Below are 17360 nucleotides of genomic sequence, written 5' to 3' on the forward strand. Positions count from 1 at the left end.
CTAATGGGTTTCTTAGCGTTTTTGAGGATAGCAGTGATTTCAGATCTAGCAACGTCTGTCGGGATGTGTCCCAAGCCTTTGAGGGCTACGTCGACCTGGGCAATTATATCATCCACTGGGATGTGTTTAGGGGTGACTGCACAATTCAACCCTTTGGCTAGTACCGATTTTAGGCTGTTGGAAATTGGGATGTTACTATGATTGCTGACAATCTTGTTAACATCTAACTTTTTATCGTGTGGCTCTGGCTTCTTTTTTGATAGGAGGTTGAATTTAGCGATCAAGTTAACTTTACATTTGGTTAACATTGAAGTAGCAGAAGAAACTGGCATGTTATCTGCATGGTCCCAATCATAAGTGGACATCCTATCTGTTAATTTTAAGTGTGATTGTAAGAGAGTCTTGTCTAAATTATCAAGTTCAAATCGGAGCAATCTTATTATCTCTGAGATTAGCGATAGGCTAGCTTTGAACAAGACCGTTTAGCGTTAGGAGACGTGACAGCAGCAGATGTGAGTGTAAAATGCGACCGGTATTACCTTGTTATCGCGGCATCTCTTGAGAAAGGTCAGCGACTCGATCAGGTGAGCCTTCTTGTCTCGCAGTCTGTTTAAAGTTCTAATAGATGTGTGGAAACCCTCCCCGTAGAGGCGGTTTAATCTTGATTTGAAGCTTTCGTGACTGCAGGAATCCATACTCTTTGGTTCTTTCGGTAAAGGATCTGTATGTAGTACTGTACATGCTTCTGTATGTCTCTAAAATTGCGCCTCCCATGAAGTACATACAAAAACTAAGAAAAGTAAACTATTTTTATTTTAACAGGAGAAGGCCCACTGAGCTGTATAGTGCTTTTTCAGAAGCGATCTGCCCACAAATCATAGCTCAACGAGGTGTCTTATCATGTGGAAATATATAGCAGCCAAATACTCTAAATGCATGTTTCTAAATGTGGAGGGAAAAACCGGAGGACCCTGAGGAAAATCCATGTGACCACGGGAGAACATGAAAACTCAAAATACACAGGCGTCAGGGTCGGGATCAGGATTGAACCCACGACCTCCATACCAGACGAGGGAGATAACATCTCACCACCACAGGGCCACATTTCAAGGTACCAAAACAAACAAGTATTTGAGATATTTACCGAGTAAGGAAGTGATAAGTGTATGTCTACGATGTTAAAAACAATTGTATATATAGTGTATAACAAAGTAAATTGACAAACAGAAAAACTACTTGAGACGACATTTTTTTGCCCACAAAATGTGAGTTATTCAAACACAATCTGAATATAAACTCTTTAATTTAGTCTTCAATGTATTATTCGTAGGTGTACTCTTGATATGTATAGGTAAGTTGTTCATTAAGTTGGTGCACCTGCAAGTTGTTAACCGTACACAAAGCATGCCGTCAACTTTATACCTGAGTTGGACTCTGAACCTGACCTAGATTGCACTAAACACGTTGCCTGGATGTATCTGATTTGGTTACTAACCGGCATAAGTGTGGCGACCGTGTATAAAGTTGTCATAAAACCTCCCTCGAAAAGTTTACCAAAGCGAGCTAAGACGATCCTATCTTACCCATGGCTCATCGAACATCTCCACTGCACAGAAAGAATGGCACGTTTGCAAATATTTTATTGACACGTGACATATGGCTAATTAAATGAAGAAATATTTTACCAACCGTGTTGTTTTCATTCTACCTTTTTATGGTATACTAGCGGGAAGTTGCCCAGGGGAAAAATATATATCAAAACTTAAAAACATAACATATACATACACAAATACTAAGCTATTGTCTGTCCATTTGTCTGCAAACAAAATTATAAGTAAAAAAAGTTATAGAAAATGGGGGGTAAATAGTTGATCTGAAAGGTTTCCGAAAATTGTCGATCCCCACGCCACCCTCAAAAAATATTTTTACCCCCACGTAGGCATATAATCATAAACACCCTACATACAATACAGTGAGTAGTATCTAGTGACTCTAAAGTAGTATTTTTTACATTAAAGACCCATTGGCATTGTACCGTTTAGCCATGTTACTTAGGGGGAAAACGTTTAACGTGCTACATGTGTAGTGTGTGGGGGTCGCTAGCCCCCGAGATCCCTCCCTCGATAATGCTAACGGCCGGGCTAACATCATCAATCGCCCCCCCGCTGCTAGGTTCCTCACCCGTGGTGTGGGAGCCGTCGCCCGAGGATTCCCCTCCACCGCAGGTCCGCGTAGCAGGCATGGTTAATTACGTACGCGCACACCCACACACAGCTCTGCGCGGCACTCACTCAACACTGACTACTCGCGTTAGGATCGCGCACCTGTATTATACACGTCGTGAACGTGCGCGCACACACATACAGCTCCACACGCGATACCCACTCTTGCGCCGCTCTGCGCCGCGCTGGCCGCTCACGTTATGATCGCGCACCTGGGGTACGCCGATTACGCACGCCGAGAGCTTACGCATACACCGTACCACACGCGTTCACACTTATAACACGAGATCACACGAGTCCACGATCAGCTATTAATGATTTATTATCCGCTACCTGGAACTAGATGTTAAATCAGTGAGTCGACAAGGCTGGCCTACGCTGATACCTCTATACCTATTCCCGATTTATCTGCTATGATTCTAATTCACCTTCTTACTCACTGTTAAGTGTCCACGGCGGTCCGCTGATCCTTGTGCTAACCGCGTGCCTCGGTGCGTCGCACGGACGTCCGGGTCGCTGGCTGGAACTGCGTCTGGTCGCCTGGCGCTGGAGGAAGAGCGCGATTTCCCCTTTGCGCTCCCCATTTATCCTGATTCCCGGACCCGGGCCCCTACCCCCTTCCCACGCACCGTGCGCCTTCGCTATGCTAATTAATCCTTTGTCCGCGCGGGCCCCCATCATCGAGGTTCATGCGGCGGTGTCCATCACAAAGGCGCGCCGTGGGAATTTGTGCACGGCTGCCCGCGTGACCCCGCTCTCCAGGTTATTTATACTAATAGCCTTATCCTTTAACTCCCCTAACAATGGTGCCTGCGTACCCGAGCGTAATTATGCCGTCCCTCCGCTGCCTGTGCGGGGGTGCCTGATTATGCAGTTCAGATGCGCTGCGTGTTTTCTAATGATGCTCCTCCATCACAATGCTTATTCCCTCTGCCTGCCCCGTCGATACTGGCGTGTGTGGGGGGAAATGCGCCTCAACCGCGGTGGCCGAATGCCCCACGCCGCGACCACACCATATTAAGGCTGGCCGCAGCGCCGCGGTGCCACGTAGCACGGGGGAGGTCATCCAATTCCCTGATCGCCGGAAACCGTGAGAGTTAATCCCGATAAGGGTTTCTCGGATAAAAACCGGTCGATCAGGTGACCTTCCCTTCCAGCTCTATGGGGGGGGGGGGAAATGCGTGCGGGTGGCGAGGTCGTAGGTGGGGCGCCTGCTGAACGGCTTCGTGGCGGCGGCATGACAAGTGCTCTAACCGATAAAACAGCTTCTTGTCTTTCCTCTTTACTTTATTTCGGGTATTTCGATCAACACTCCTCCGTCCAACATCGCTTAACGTTCCTCCCGCTAACACCAATCAACATTCCTCCAGCGTGCTCTCCGCTCGCTCGCCGCGTTCCGCTGGCCTCACTCGCTCCCCATCACTCCTCCGTCGACTCTCCTCTCCACTCTCTCCGCCACAGTTCGGCTGCTCTTTATCAGCTCCGCCGTCCCACTGTCGTAACTACATCAGCTTCTCTTCCCACACTCCAGCCGCTTCCTACTGGCTTCGTCGTCTCACTGTTACTCTACACTTCTCTACTGCTACCCTACGCTTCTCCACTGCTACCCTACGCTTCTCCACTGCTACCCTATACTGTTATTAGCTCTGCTGCTCCGACTCTTCCATCCTCTGTCTCCTCCCAGGCGCGAACTCCCGTCTCCTCCAAAAACCCCTGTCTTTATCCCCGAGCCAATTAATCCCCAATTAATCAGGGGCATCCCCCGCGACGCCACTCGCCCCAGCCCCCGCTGCCATTTGGCATGTTTTTTCAGACAATGTGGCGCCACTCCGCGACAACAACACCCTCTCGGCCAATCAGCGCCCTGCGTCCTTAATTACTCCCTGCCACCTGCTACCATCTTCAGACAGCGCGGCTCCACATCCCGACAACGACCAGCCAATCAGCGCCCCGTGTCCTTATTTTCTCCCACTGTACGCCGCGTGCGCGCACACCGACCTCCGCGCGTGACGCGTACTTTCAGGCACTACACATGCATGAGTGTGCAGCAACACGTATGCCAATCGGCGTTCACCATTAAATGGCAGCAATATCACCATCGCGCTTGGTGATATCACGATTGCGCTTGGTTATATCACCATATTTATCCATTCTCTCCACGCCTTTAACCCGTCATGAAATTATGAATCCAGTCTTATCTATCGCACAGCAGTGCGACCCTCTGTGTTAGAGAACGGTCCACGAAGTGGATATCACAGAGCCACCTCTGAGAAACCTTCAAAGTGGAGACCTCTGGTCACAGTTGAGGGCAGCAGTTTTCCCACCCACTCTGAATATGAGAGTGATGTTCGTTGCCCAAGAGCCAACTGGATTTTTTTATTATGAGATAGAATTTAGTCACGTTAAGTGCCGAAATTCAATGTGATGGGTGGTTTTGTGCAGTCATTGGTGACTGCACATAGCTGTCTAGATTTATATTTATTTTTACAAACTATCTTGGTATATGACAGCATGAAGTTGCATTACAAAAATTACAATCATACAGATGGTTAACATTATTTCATCAATTAAATTAACATGATAGCATCAGTAAGTACTATATACTGTCCCCACGAATGCATTCTACTGTACTCCTCTTACAAAGCAGCCGTGGAAGATGAGGCTGGAGGAGCTGCTGCGATCCCCATCTGAATCTTAGCGATGCCCTCAGTCAACATTTCTGTGGTGAGGATTCTTTTGGGTGGAGCCTGAGACTATCGTGGTCTCATGAGTACTCACCAGGCTAAACGTACTATAATACCATAGGGGGAGTGGATAAAAAGAAATCGTGACTACGAATCGTGATAATCGAATCACGGGGGTGGGATTTGATTGGCTCAGAGCGTACGTCACTCTCATTGGCTGAGCGAAAGTGGGGGCGGGTACATTTCCTCGTTCAACGCTGCCTGGTATTCTCACTCGAATAAACTTTGTAGATTTGTTGATTTCATTTCTTTTTGATAAAATGTTCTCCAGTACAAAGAGCGCTATAACTAATCAGCGTTCTATGGGGGTCGCGCTCAGCCTGGTTTGCCGGAATCTCTATCCCTAAACCAGCTCAAGCCTCCCATGAATCACGCGACTTCTGTGTGGCCATACCACTCTGAATCCTTCCCCTCTCATCTGTAGATCCTCTCAACCTGAACCAGCTCAAGCCTCTCCCCATAACCATCAGAAAACCATTGAATTTGGCCATGCAATGTCGTGCACAACCTATGAGGCAAATAGCCTCACGTTGCACACAGATCCAGTACAGAGTTGTCTCGATGCAGCCATACATTTACAAACGCTATTGGTTTATAACAGTATCAAATGGAATCCCACAAAAAAGCTAGCATCGTGAAAAATAAAATCTTGTTTGCTTTTTACGAGTCAGACTCAACTCTGAGGGTTCATTTATATGCTGAGTTTTGAGTGATACACTCATGTTATCACAGCATAGAGCAGTGCTTCTTAACCTTTTTAGGCTACTGTTCCCCTTGGTGAATTTAGTTTTAACCGAGGACTCGCTTGCCTGACCCAACATTGTTTTGAGAAATAAATGTATGAATAACGAACATCAATATTTTAAGGAATTATCCATTTTGAGAGGTATCCTAAATGGCTAGTATACAAATATGAAGGAACACAGAGGCTCAGCACACAGGGAAGGGCTCTCTTTATAGACACGTCAGTGTGGGGCCCGACGTCTTCGCTAGGCAGGTGGGGAGCGACGTCCGCCCATTTCGCTCCCTCCTCCACCGCGTCGGTCGGCTCCTGTCGGGCCCCCACCAACCGAGTGATCGGGCCCCCGCGCTAGCGCCCTCTCTGAGGGACATACTCGTACTGCTGACTCACGGCCGCACAGAGTTAACCCACACACCCGTGCACACCGCAGCTATCGCTAACACAGCGGCACGCTCGTGCTCATGTAGTGGTGGTATTGACGTGCGCCGACAGTGATGGATCACGGGGCGCGGGGTTGGGCACGCGATGTGGGCGTGGTATGGACGCGCGCGCCGGTGGTAAGGCGCGCTGACACAAGCTGGGAAAAGAGGATCGTAGCGAGTGCGCAGTGATTGGTCAGATAAGATGGGTGCTCTCAGCGACGTCCGCAGGAGGGGTATAAAGGGAGACGCGCGAGAGCACTCGTGGTCAGTGTTAACCAGTTGAAGACCGAAGACGGGGTGGAGGAGATAGTGGCCCGAGACCCCTAGTCCCGCCGTCCTTGTGAGGACCGGGGCCCTGTGTGGCTCGGAGCCGAGACTGGGGAACCCGTAGTCCGACGCCCGTGTGGGTCGGGACGGTGGTACCCAGAGCCGAGACGGGCACCCCGGCTGGGTGTGTCCCGGAAGGCTACGGGGCGTAAGAGCCCGTGTCAGTATAGCTGAGTGGGTGTTAGTCACCCGAGTAGCTAAGGAGGGTGTTGGTCACCCGTGTAGCTGAGTGGGTGTTAGTCACCCGTGTAGCTGAGTGGGTGTTAGTCACCCGTGTAGCTGAGTGGGTGTTAGTCACCCGAGTAGCTGAGTGGGTGTTAGTCACCCGAGTAGCTGAGTGAGGTGTTAGTCACCCGTGTAACGAGAAAGGGTGTTGGTCATCCGTGTAACTACAAGTTGGTGAAAATAAAGAGTGTGCTACCCGTGAAGTCGTCTCCTGCCGAGTTACTACTTTACAACTGGCGTCAGAAGTAAACCTGTCTTCAAGGAGAATGGACACAAGGAAGACTTCTCGTTCCCACGTGCAAGATCGGGGAGACGACGGCGTACCGGAGACACCACCCTCGGGAGGAGAGGACGAGGAGTTGCCGCCGATGCAGCACTTCGCGGAAATGGCCGATGCTCCGCTTGCCTCCGACACCAGCCTGCAGGACGCACACTCCCGCCTGGCGGAGTTGCTGCTCGCCGCCGCCGCGATCTTGGCGGAAATCTCCGTTCCAGCGGGCGGGGGAACGGCTGCGGGGTTGGAGGAGGCGGCGAGGCTGGAGGGATCCCGCCATAAGGCGTTTCGCGCCAAAAGTTTTGGAGTTGGCGCCATTTTTGAGGGGCCGCCACCGGTTGGCGGGAAACGCGGACACCACGTGGCCGGAGATCTCCACACAGCGCAGCCCGCGTCATCGGCGCGCGCCGGAGCTCTCCATTTTGTGCCTGCAGACGGAGCCGACATTTTCTACAACCACAGCGGCGCGCGGGAAAATCGTTCCAACGACGACGACGACGATCGGGTCCTCCAGCAACGATTGCCCGCGCTGTCGGTGTTCAAGGCGGACGGGGGCGACTGGGGAGCCTTCCAGCGACGGTTCATCGCGCATCAAGAAATGTCGGGGTGGTCCGACACCACTGCCCTGCGCGCGCTGCCAGCGATGCTCGACGACGACGCGCTTGCGGCCTTCACATCTGCCCCGCGGTCGTCCCGCTCAACGCTCCAGGCCGCGCTACACCTGATGGCCAAGGTGTTCGGGCCACCCTCGACCTGTCGCCACCAGTTCTACGATCGGCGAAAGGTGGTTGGAGAAACAACGCTCGCCTATCGCACGTCGCTGCTCGCCCTGGCGGACTCAGCTTTTCCCCGCATGGACAAGGAGGGGAAGGACGCCATGGTGACGGAGCAGCTGCTGGCGTTGGCTCACGGATTGGGAGTTCCCATTAATACGGCGGACGAAATGGACATCTGCTCCCTGGGGATTGCCACGAGTATTCACGCTTACGAGGTCCTAAAGCGGAAGCCGACGGTCGTCTGCGCATCGGTGGAGAACGGGGCACCGGCCGCCACGATCATCGGACCTCAGCCTGCTGTGCCTCGGGAGGAGGCCTTCGCTGGTTCAAGGCCGGGGGAGTGGAGAACGGGAGGTCGTTCGCCCACACGTTCCTCCCGCAAGCTGGAGCAACCGAAACCTGCGACGTCCCTCGTCGTCTGCTACAACTGCGGCCTCCGGGGCCACGTCGCGTCCGGGTGCCGGGCCCCGCGTCAACGCACCGCGGGACCACGTCCGGACGACGACCAGGGCTTCAAGACATCCCAGCTGAACCCGGCAAGTCGCGGCACCTCACACGTTCGGTCCACACGCACGGCACGTTCGGGTCGCCGCTTAGCGGTGGGGGGACCGTGTATGGGCACCGGGGGTTCGGTTCGGCGAGAGGGGTCCGCGTACGGCCCGAATGCAGTCGAGTGGTCCGAATTGGCCCACAGGATAGTGGCTGCGTCGGCCGGGTCGTCCGTGGTAACGGGGTATATTGACGGGGTTGAGGTCCGGGTGCTCGTAGACACGGGTGCGTCGGCCACTATCATTTCAGACCTTATTTATAACATTCTTCCCGTCCAATGTCGACCCCTTCTGCCGGTGGACGTACCATTTTACGCGGCGAACGGGGGATCTTTGGGAATCATCGGCCAGATTCGGGCAAATATTTGTATTGGCGACATTAAATTGGCGGGTCCTATTTTTGTATCATCATCGTTGGCCGTTCCTTGTTTACTAGGCACGGACTTTCTGTCTAAAATGCCCATCAAAATTCTCATAGACCAGGCCTGCATTGAGCTTCCGTCGGGACGGCGGGTTGAGTTTTTGAAGAGTCCTAATAAGATACGCACGGCTTGTGCGACGGTGCAGGCGCTGGCGACCCGGACTGTACGGGTGCCCCCAGGATCGCAAATGTTGGTACCCCTTCGGTTGAGAAAACCCCTTGGGGCGGATGCGGGGGCACAGGGAGTTCTGTTGGGGCCGTCTAACAGGGCTAAAGGGGACCTCGACTTAGCGGTGGCCCAGACCATGGTGAGGGGGGACAGTGAGCCGTTCGTTGTGGTCCTGAATACGGGGTCGCGGCCGGCCGTGATTACGCAGGGAACGGTGCTGGCTCACGCCGCGCCGCTACCCATCGAGGAACAGCTCGTTGCTCACGCCGATTCAAATGTCGATACGCGTCCCCAAAGTGAGGAGGGGACGGAGTGGTTGGACTCGTTGTGTGCCGGGTCCAGTACCTTGTCCAGTGTGCAGTTGGGTGCATTGAGGGGCTTGCTGCTCGAGTTCGCTGACGTGTTTAGCAGGCACAAGTACGATATTGGCTGCACAGACCTGTTGCGCCACCACATAGCTACTGGGGACGCGGCCCCTATTCGACAGAATCCCTTCCGGCTCAGTCCAGCCGAGAAGGAGCATGTGCAGTCGGCGGTAAATGACATGTTGGCGGCCGACATCATTGCGCCCTCTTCCAGTCCGTGGGGTGCTCCTATCGTCTTGGTTAAAAAACAGGATGGATCCCTGCGGTTCTGTGTCGATTTCCGCCGCCTAAACAAAATATCAATGGCCGATGCGTATCCGCTCCCCAGGATGGATGAGTCGCTGGATGCCTTGGCAGGAGCACAGTTTTTTTCGACGCTCGATTTGCTTTCGGGATTTTGGCAATTGCCCCTCGATGACGAATCAAAACCAAAAACCGCTTTCCGGACACCGGGAGGCCTATTTGAGTTCAACCGATTGCCCATGGGTTTACATTCCGCTCCTGCCACGTTCCAGAGGCTCATGGAATTGGTTTTGTCAGGCCTCCAATGGGACACCTGTTTGATTTACCTCGATGATATCATCGTTTTCAGCCGGACTTTTGAGGAGCACCTCCAGCGACTGAGAGCAGTGTTCCTCAGGATGCGTTCCGCTAAGCTAAAATTTAAACCGGCTAAATGTTTTCTGCTTCGGGAATCGGTCAAGTATTTGGGCCATATCGTTAGCCGTTCGGGGATCTCGACGGACCCTGCTAAGACGCAATGCGTCGGCTCATGGCCAACGCCGACCTCTGTTACTGAAGTCCGCAGCTTCATAGGATTTGCCTCCTATTACCGTCGTTTTGTCAAGCAGTTTGCCACCATAGCCAGGCCCCTGCACGCTTTGACGGCTAAAGGGGTGCGGTTTCACTGGGGGCCAGAGGAGGAGGCCGCGTTCTGCTCCCTTCGTGACGCCTTGGTGCGGGCTCCCCCCTTGTGTTACCCCGATTTCACGCAACCGTTTGTGCTCGACACGGATGCCAGTAACACGGGTATCGGGGGAGTGCTCTCACAGGTGGTCGGGGGGGTCGAACGGGTGGTCGCCTACGGTAGCAGGGTTCTGTCCCCAGCGGAACAACGCTACTGCGTGACATGGCGGGAATTGCTGGCGATTGTGTTTTTTATACAGCAATTCAGGCCGTATCTGTATGGCCGTCACTTTACGGTTCGCACGGACCATGCGGCTCTCCAATACGCTATGCGGGTGGCGCAGCCATCCGGCCAATTGTCCCGATGGTTGGAGGTCCTTCAGGACTACCAATTCACGACGATTTACCGCAAGGGGTTGCGCCACTCGAATGCGGACGCATTGTCACGGTTGCCGCTACGCACGGAATGCGCTTGTCTGTTAGGATCGGCGCGGTGTAAACCCTCTGTCGCTGTCCCCGCGGAAGTGGTGCTCGCCGCCACGGATACTACGGGGGTCGACGCCCCCACGGGGAGGGACTCGCTGTTAGCATTGCCTCTCATCGAGTGGGGCCGTCTGCAAATGGCCGACAGCTCCCTACTCGCGCTGCGTCGGAAGGTTGACAATCCCGAGGGGGGGGAAGCGCGGGTCGGTTCCTGGGTGTGCAGGCAGGGCCTCTTGATGAAGTGGGACAACATGTTCCGGCGTCACATGCTCGTGGTGCCAATTGCTGTACGGGGTAGGGTCGTCCTGGCTGCCCATGAACGACTCATGCATCTGGGCTTTCACAAAACGCTCGCCCTCATTCAGCGAGACTACTATTGGCCGGGGATGGGCAACGACGTGGCGAACATTCTTAAGGGATGTGTAGGGTGCGCCAAAAGAAAACCGCCACCAATAGCGGCTAATCCACCGCTGCAATCCATTCAAGTTTCGCGCACGAACGAATTGGTCGCGCTAGACATCTTGGGGCCCTTTCCCGCTACACCTCGGGGATATAAGTTCCTGCTGGTTGGCGTAGAGTACTTCACCCGCTGGCCCATGGCATGGCCACTCGCCAACCAGTCGGCTGCGGCAGTGGCGGACGCCTTTGTCCAAGGTTATGTCTTGGACAAAGGCGCCCCCGAACGCTTGCTGACGGATCAAGGGAAAAATTTTTCGAGCGTTTTGTTGCGCGAGGTGTGCGACCTGTTGGGTACAAAGAAAGTACGTACCTCCCCGTACCACCCGCAGACTGACGGTATGGTTGAACGTCTGAACAGGACAATTACGTCTATGCTGTGCCAACGGGTATGCGACGACCAGGTGGATTGGGACTTACAGGTACCGGGGGTACTAGCGGCCTATCGGATGGCACCTCATGCGGCGACGGGGTTTTCTCCATTTTTTCTGATGTATGGGCGGGAGGCCGATCCGGCCATGGACGTCCAACTGGGGATTTCCCAGCCACGTGAAAAATCTAAATTGGCAGACCACATCAAGTTTAACATCGCCAAATTGGCTGAAGCGCGCGAGGCTGCGAGATTGAATTCGCGGTCTCGGCAGATCGCGAACGAGCGATTGCACGGACGGAAAGTACATACGCACAATTGGGAACCGGGCGATAAGGCCTGGCTGCATTGTCCACACGCACCGTTGGCTACGTCCCCCAAACTGTTGAGACCATGGAGGGGACCGGTGGAAATTGTGCGGGTTGCACGACCCCAGAGTATACAGATTAAATGGGGAAAACGCCGTTGGTACATGCACCCCTCCCGACTGAAACCCTACGCGGCGCCGCGTGACCCCGGGTTGTGCCGTGACGACCGAGCGTGTGATGTGACCGTCGACTCGGGGGGAGATGTGTCGCAGGCTGATCCTCACGTGTCTCCACCTGACCCACCCCCAGGTGTCTCGGACCTGACGGCTGTTGACCGTCGGGAACCGGAACCCCGCGGCTCGCGCGGAGCCCCGATGCCTGGCCCATGCCTTCCTGAACTGCCGGCGCCACCGGATGGCCGACCGCGTCTGGTGCCGTACGACGGACCGGCAAGGCGGACTCGGGCTAGGACGCAACACTTTTCATGAAAAAAAAAAAAAAAAAAATTTCTTTTTTTTGTTTAAAGCCCGACCTCGCTGCCGGGGTCCCCCTCTGCCGGGGTAATGTCCCGTTCAAGGGACGCTCGGACACATTGGGACGCTGCACGAATCGGAGAGAAAAGAAGAGAAAATGAAAAATATTTTTTTTTATTTTTATTGTTACTCTTTCCGCATACACATTATCGTTGCCACTCGCCGGATTGTGCATATTATTCTTGTTGTGGGTGTGGCGCTTGCTGGGTTTTGCGGATTGCGGTGTTCATGTTGTGTTGTTAGGGTTTTGTTGTTATGTTACGGGGCACACATAGGGGTGAAGGGGTGTTGTATATTTTATTAGCAGCCGGGTCGGCTGCGAGCTATGTGGTAGGGGGTGATGTAGTGGTGGTATTGACGTGCGCCGACAGTGATGGATCACGGGGCGCGGGGTTGGGCACGCGATGTGGGCGTGGTATGGACGCGCGCGCCGGTGGTAAGGCGCGCTGACACAAGCTGGGAAAAGAGGATCGTAGCGAGTGCGCAGTGATTGGTCAGATAAGATGGGTGCTCTCAGCGACGTCCGCAGGAGGGGTATAAAGGGAGACGCGCGAGAGCACTCGTGGTCAGTGTTAACCAGTTGAAGACCGAAGACGGGGTGGAGGAGATAGTGGCCCGAGACCCCTAGTCCCGCCGTCCTTGTGAGGACCGGGGCCCTGTGTGGCTCGGAGCCGAGACTGGGGAACCCGTAGTCCGACGCCCGTGTGGGTCGGGACGGTGGTACCCAGAGCCGAGACGGGCACCCCGGCTGGGTGTGTCCCGGAAGGCTACGGGGCGTAAGAGCCCGTGTCAGTATAGCTGAGTGGGTGTTAGTCACCCGAGTAGCTAAGGAGGGTGTTGGTCACCCGTGTAGCTGAGTGGGTGTTAGTCACCCGTGTAGCTGAGTGGGTGTTAGTCACCCGTGTAGCTGAGTGGGTGTTAGTCACCCGAGTAGCTGAGTGGGTGTTAGTCACCCGAGTAGCTGAGTGAGGTGTTAGTCACCCGTGTAACGAGAAAAGGTGTTGGTCATCCGTGTAACTACAAGTTGGTGAAAATAAAGAGTGTGCTACCCGTGAAGTCGTCTCCTGCCGAGTTACTACTTTACACTCACACCTGCGAGCGATTACCTCAACGCACGCCCATGCTGCGGCTCCGCGTTCACTCTCGCCGCGCTTTCACTCACGCAGTCGCTCCACACAGGAATCACAGACACCATGCCTATGCTCTGTACTAACTTTTATTGCGAGAAGAGCCTAGCCTACTGCTGCCCAAGTCCCCAGATACTCAGACGCCCTATCACGTACCATCGTGGCGACACTCACTGTCGTCGCACGGATGCTGCGAGCGGCTTGAGAAGGCAGAATGGCAAGGAGTGGGTCTTGGCGGCCAAGACATTGAAGTCAAGATGCCCTTTGGAATGGTCCCAGTTTTCTCTTTTTAAATCTTTTATATTAAGTTCGCTTGCTTGCTTGCGTGCTTGCTTGCTTACGACCGTGTAAATCTTTCGGTCGTTTTTTAACCCACTTCCCATGATCCAATCGAGTTGACATTTTCCACACAGACTCGTTGTGCGTGACAATTAATGTTCGTGAAAATTTATTTCAAAAATTTTACACTTTATAGGACAAAAATATTATATTTAATTACCAATTGTTTAATACTGCAGACAATCATCTGACCCATAGGTGGCAGCCATCTCAAGCCAGAGGACGAGAGGACTCAAGCCGCCACGCATATAAAGGATTTAGAGTGAAAAACTTTGTTTTTACGGGTTTACTTATTAAATCCTTTATATTAAGTTTGCTTGCTTGCTTGCACGCTTACGACCGTGCAAATCTTTTGGTCCTTTTTTTAACCCACTTCCCGTGATCCAATCGAGCTGACATTTTCCACACAGACTCGTTGTGCGTGACAATTAATTTTCGTGAAAAAAATTTTGCTAAATTTTACACTTTTTAGGAAAACATTTTATTTATTTAATTACCAATTGCTTAATGCTGCCAGGCAATCATCTGACCCATAGGTGGCAGCCATCTCAAGCCAGAGGACGAGAGGACTCTAGCCGCCACGCATATAAAGGATTTATAGTGAAAAACTTTGTTTTTACGGGTTAATTTTGTATCCCCCTAACTTCAAATGCCCAGGGTCACGTTGTATCGTGCGGCCAATCGTGTGTGTACCTGTGATTATCGCCCATTTTTTTTCTCTTACATGGAGCGCTGCGGTGGTTGCTTTTGCGACCCATTGTCTGTCCATCCGTGCTCATTCATTTGCTACTCACTCTGGTTAATCTGGAAGGATGCCCGGCTGGCGAATACATACCCTGCGAGTATGTATTCGGTATGGTGGTCGGGGGGGGGGGGTTGTGGCTCTGCAATCCCCTGACCTCATGGTTTGCTCTTCTAGCTTAATATACCACCCCAGCCCCCCCCCCCCCCCCGATGTCGTGTATGACTCATTGCGACTGGCCCGGTGAACCTTTTGGTGCCCATACAATTTTAAGCCAACTCAGGGGCACCGCAATGTGACTTGTCCTGAGGGTCGGCTAATCTCCTGGCACCGGGAGACCGTGGGACTTTCCTCCTTAGGGACCTTTCGGATTAAAACCTATTGTGCCAGGCAATCCTCCGCGAGGACTCTATGTGTGTGCGCTGTGTGTGTGTACTCAGGGTGGGGGCCAGGGGGGAGTCGCGGCGCTTGCAGAGTTGCTTCGAGACCGTTGCACCACATCAGCTCCCAGTATCGGCCACCATCATGTCCTTCTCCCCCCTCCTCTCAACTAATCCCTGCGTGTCTCCGATCTTCCAGAGCTGGATGAGACCGCTTTGCTATTTTATGCTATTTTTTCAGGGTACTTACACCTGCAAGTAAATATAACTAAATTCAACGTACTGTCTGCATGTTTAGTGTCAGTTATTTGGAGACAAGGTTTGTAGGAGGCACCTTCTTTATTTAGTAACATTCATGGTCTCATCTACACACTCTCTACAGTCGCTTAGCCTAGCCTATACACAATGCTAGCAGTCTAACACTGACGGTGCTGACTGATACAGCCAAGCACACATTTTTTGGAAGCACAATATCTAGCGAAGACGGCAGCGACGATGCCGACTAGACAACAGCAACGTCGAGATGAGTCATATCCCAGAACCGGCAGCCTCGAGCTCCCGCTCTCGGCTCCTTTTATCCTACCAGCACGGCCTGGCCCCGCCCTGGCCGCGCCTCCCTTCTCGAACCCACAAGCAGGTTCCAGGGTTTTCCAGATGGGGTCCTCTGTGACCCTTGCCCTAGTTTATCTGCGCTGCATCACACCCGTGCACACGCTCACTGGCGTGAGCACTGTCTGTCCACAGTTGCTGCCGTTGTCCACCAGCCGGTGCTATTACACTAGACATGCATGGAGTAATTTCTTCGTGCTCTGCTGGTTACTCTTGGCAACCATATTGTTTGCAATTAATGAGTTTAGAAAGGTCTACTATATCGTTGTCGGTTACCATATAGATTTAAATGTTATCATCGTTATTTTATTTTCGCAGATTCATACGTGATTATTCACCAATGACTTTCATGTGTGATGTAATTTCACACATTTATAAATGACCTCACGTACCCCCTGGGACATTGCCACGTACCCCTGCCATAGAGGATGGTGCAGTTGAGCTGTACTGCGCTCCAACATCTACACTTCTCGCCTTCCCCAACCCGCACTGACAAGCATGGTGAAGTATAGTAAAAAAAATTGCTTTCTCACGTGTTAGCAGGTTGTAACCGTGTGTTGTGGAGTCACAGAACTAAATTATCTCCACCCGCTATGCCCACTCTCGTTGTTGACGATGCCAGGCTCTGAGGTGGCAGCCTTCAAGAGAGCGCCCACATGGCTCATCAGCGATGTCTCTTCTGTTTACAATGCAGGGAATCCCCAGTGTCGGGAAGGCAGAATATCGTTTTGTTTTCTGAATCTTTATTTATACTGCAGGAGAGATCCGATGAGCTATATAGCTATTTTTCAAAGATGTCCAGTAGTGATGGACCAGCGAGGGAGTGGATGGGTTTGGCGCTGGGCAAGGAGGTTGAGAATTCCTCGACCAGCTGCTGAGGGGTGATGTCACCGTGCCGGGAACGTGCGTGGTGACGTCACGGCGCACAAAGCGTGCGTGGTGACGTCACTACGCCGATAATACAGCAGCAGATAATTTGAAGAAGTTTAACACGTAGGCTTTCGCGACCCAATATTATTCATAATAAAGGTTTTTTATTAGATGAAGTCGAAAATAGTTAGATTGTTATTCTTCTTGGTTCTTTCGGTAAAGTCACGTAGAATGGAAATAATAAAATAACAAAAATCAAACGTAATAAAATAATTCTCACGACGTTCGGCCACAACGCAAGCAACCGTCCTCAGGTGAAGAACAGGTCTGTCGATAAGACAGAGTCTGAATGACACGTCCTGGGCTTGGAGCGTCTATTTAAGCTGGGAGGAAGGAGGAAGAGCGCCTTGACAAAAGAATTTGCATATCAAGAGGAATTTTAGCATTTTTACGTAATATTACACTATGTATTATTCTACCCACCCTACTGCACACCACACTGCTGTATATGCACTATACAATTACGAAACTATATATTACCTTGTACATTGTATTAAACATTACAATTTTATACTATTTAATATTATACAATCCGCTATACACTATACCATTGACCGTCGCGTGAAAGATACTAAGAGGAAGCGGCGAAATATGTCAATGGGAGAGTGGTGGTTGGAGATTTGCAGCGGAGAAAAGAATCCATTCCCTGCAGAGAATACAAGAGATATAGTCAATGCCAGTGAGTGGAACGCGGTCTGAAAGTGACTGTAAACGTGAACACAATCAGTTAAGATCCGAAATGGTTTATTACGTCCTTCCAATGATTACTGAGCCAGAATCCATCTTCTCGGTTGAAATTGTCTCTGTGTTTGTATATGTGGATCGCCTCATGAACGAATCTCTCATGGTAGCCAGATGGCTTGCAGAGAACCTCTGGCTCAGTGTAATATCACATAAATATGCTAAAATTCCTCTTGATATGCAAATTATTTTGTCAAGGCG

The sequence above is a fragment of the Lethenteron reissneri genome, chromosome 65 (genome assembly GCF_015708825.2).
Source record: "Lethenteron reissneri isolate LAM-NWPU_2019-01 chromosome 65, ASM1570882v1, whole genome shotgun sequence".
NCBI lineage: Eukaryota > Metazoa > Chordata > Hyperoartia > Petromyzontiformes > Petromyzontidae > Lethenteron > Lethenteron reissneri.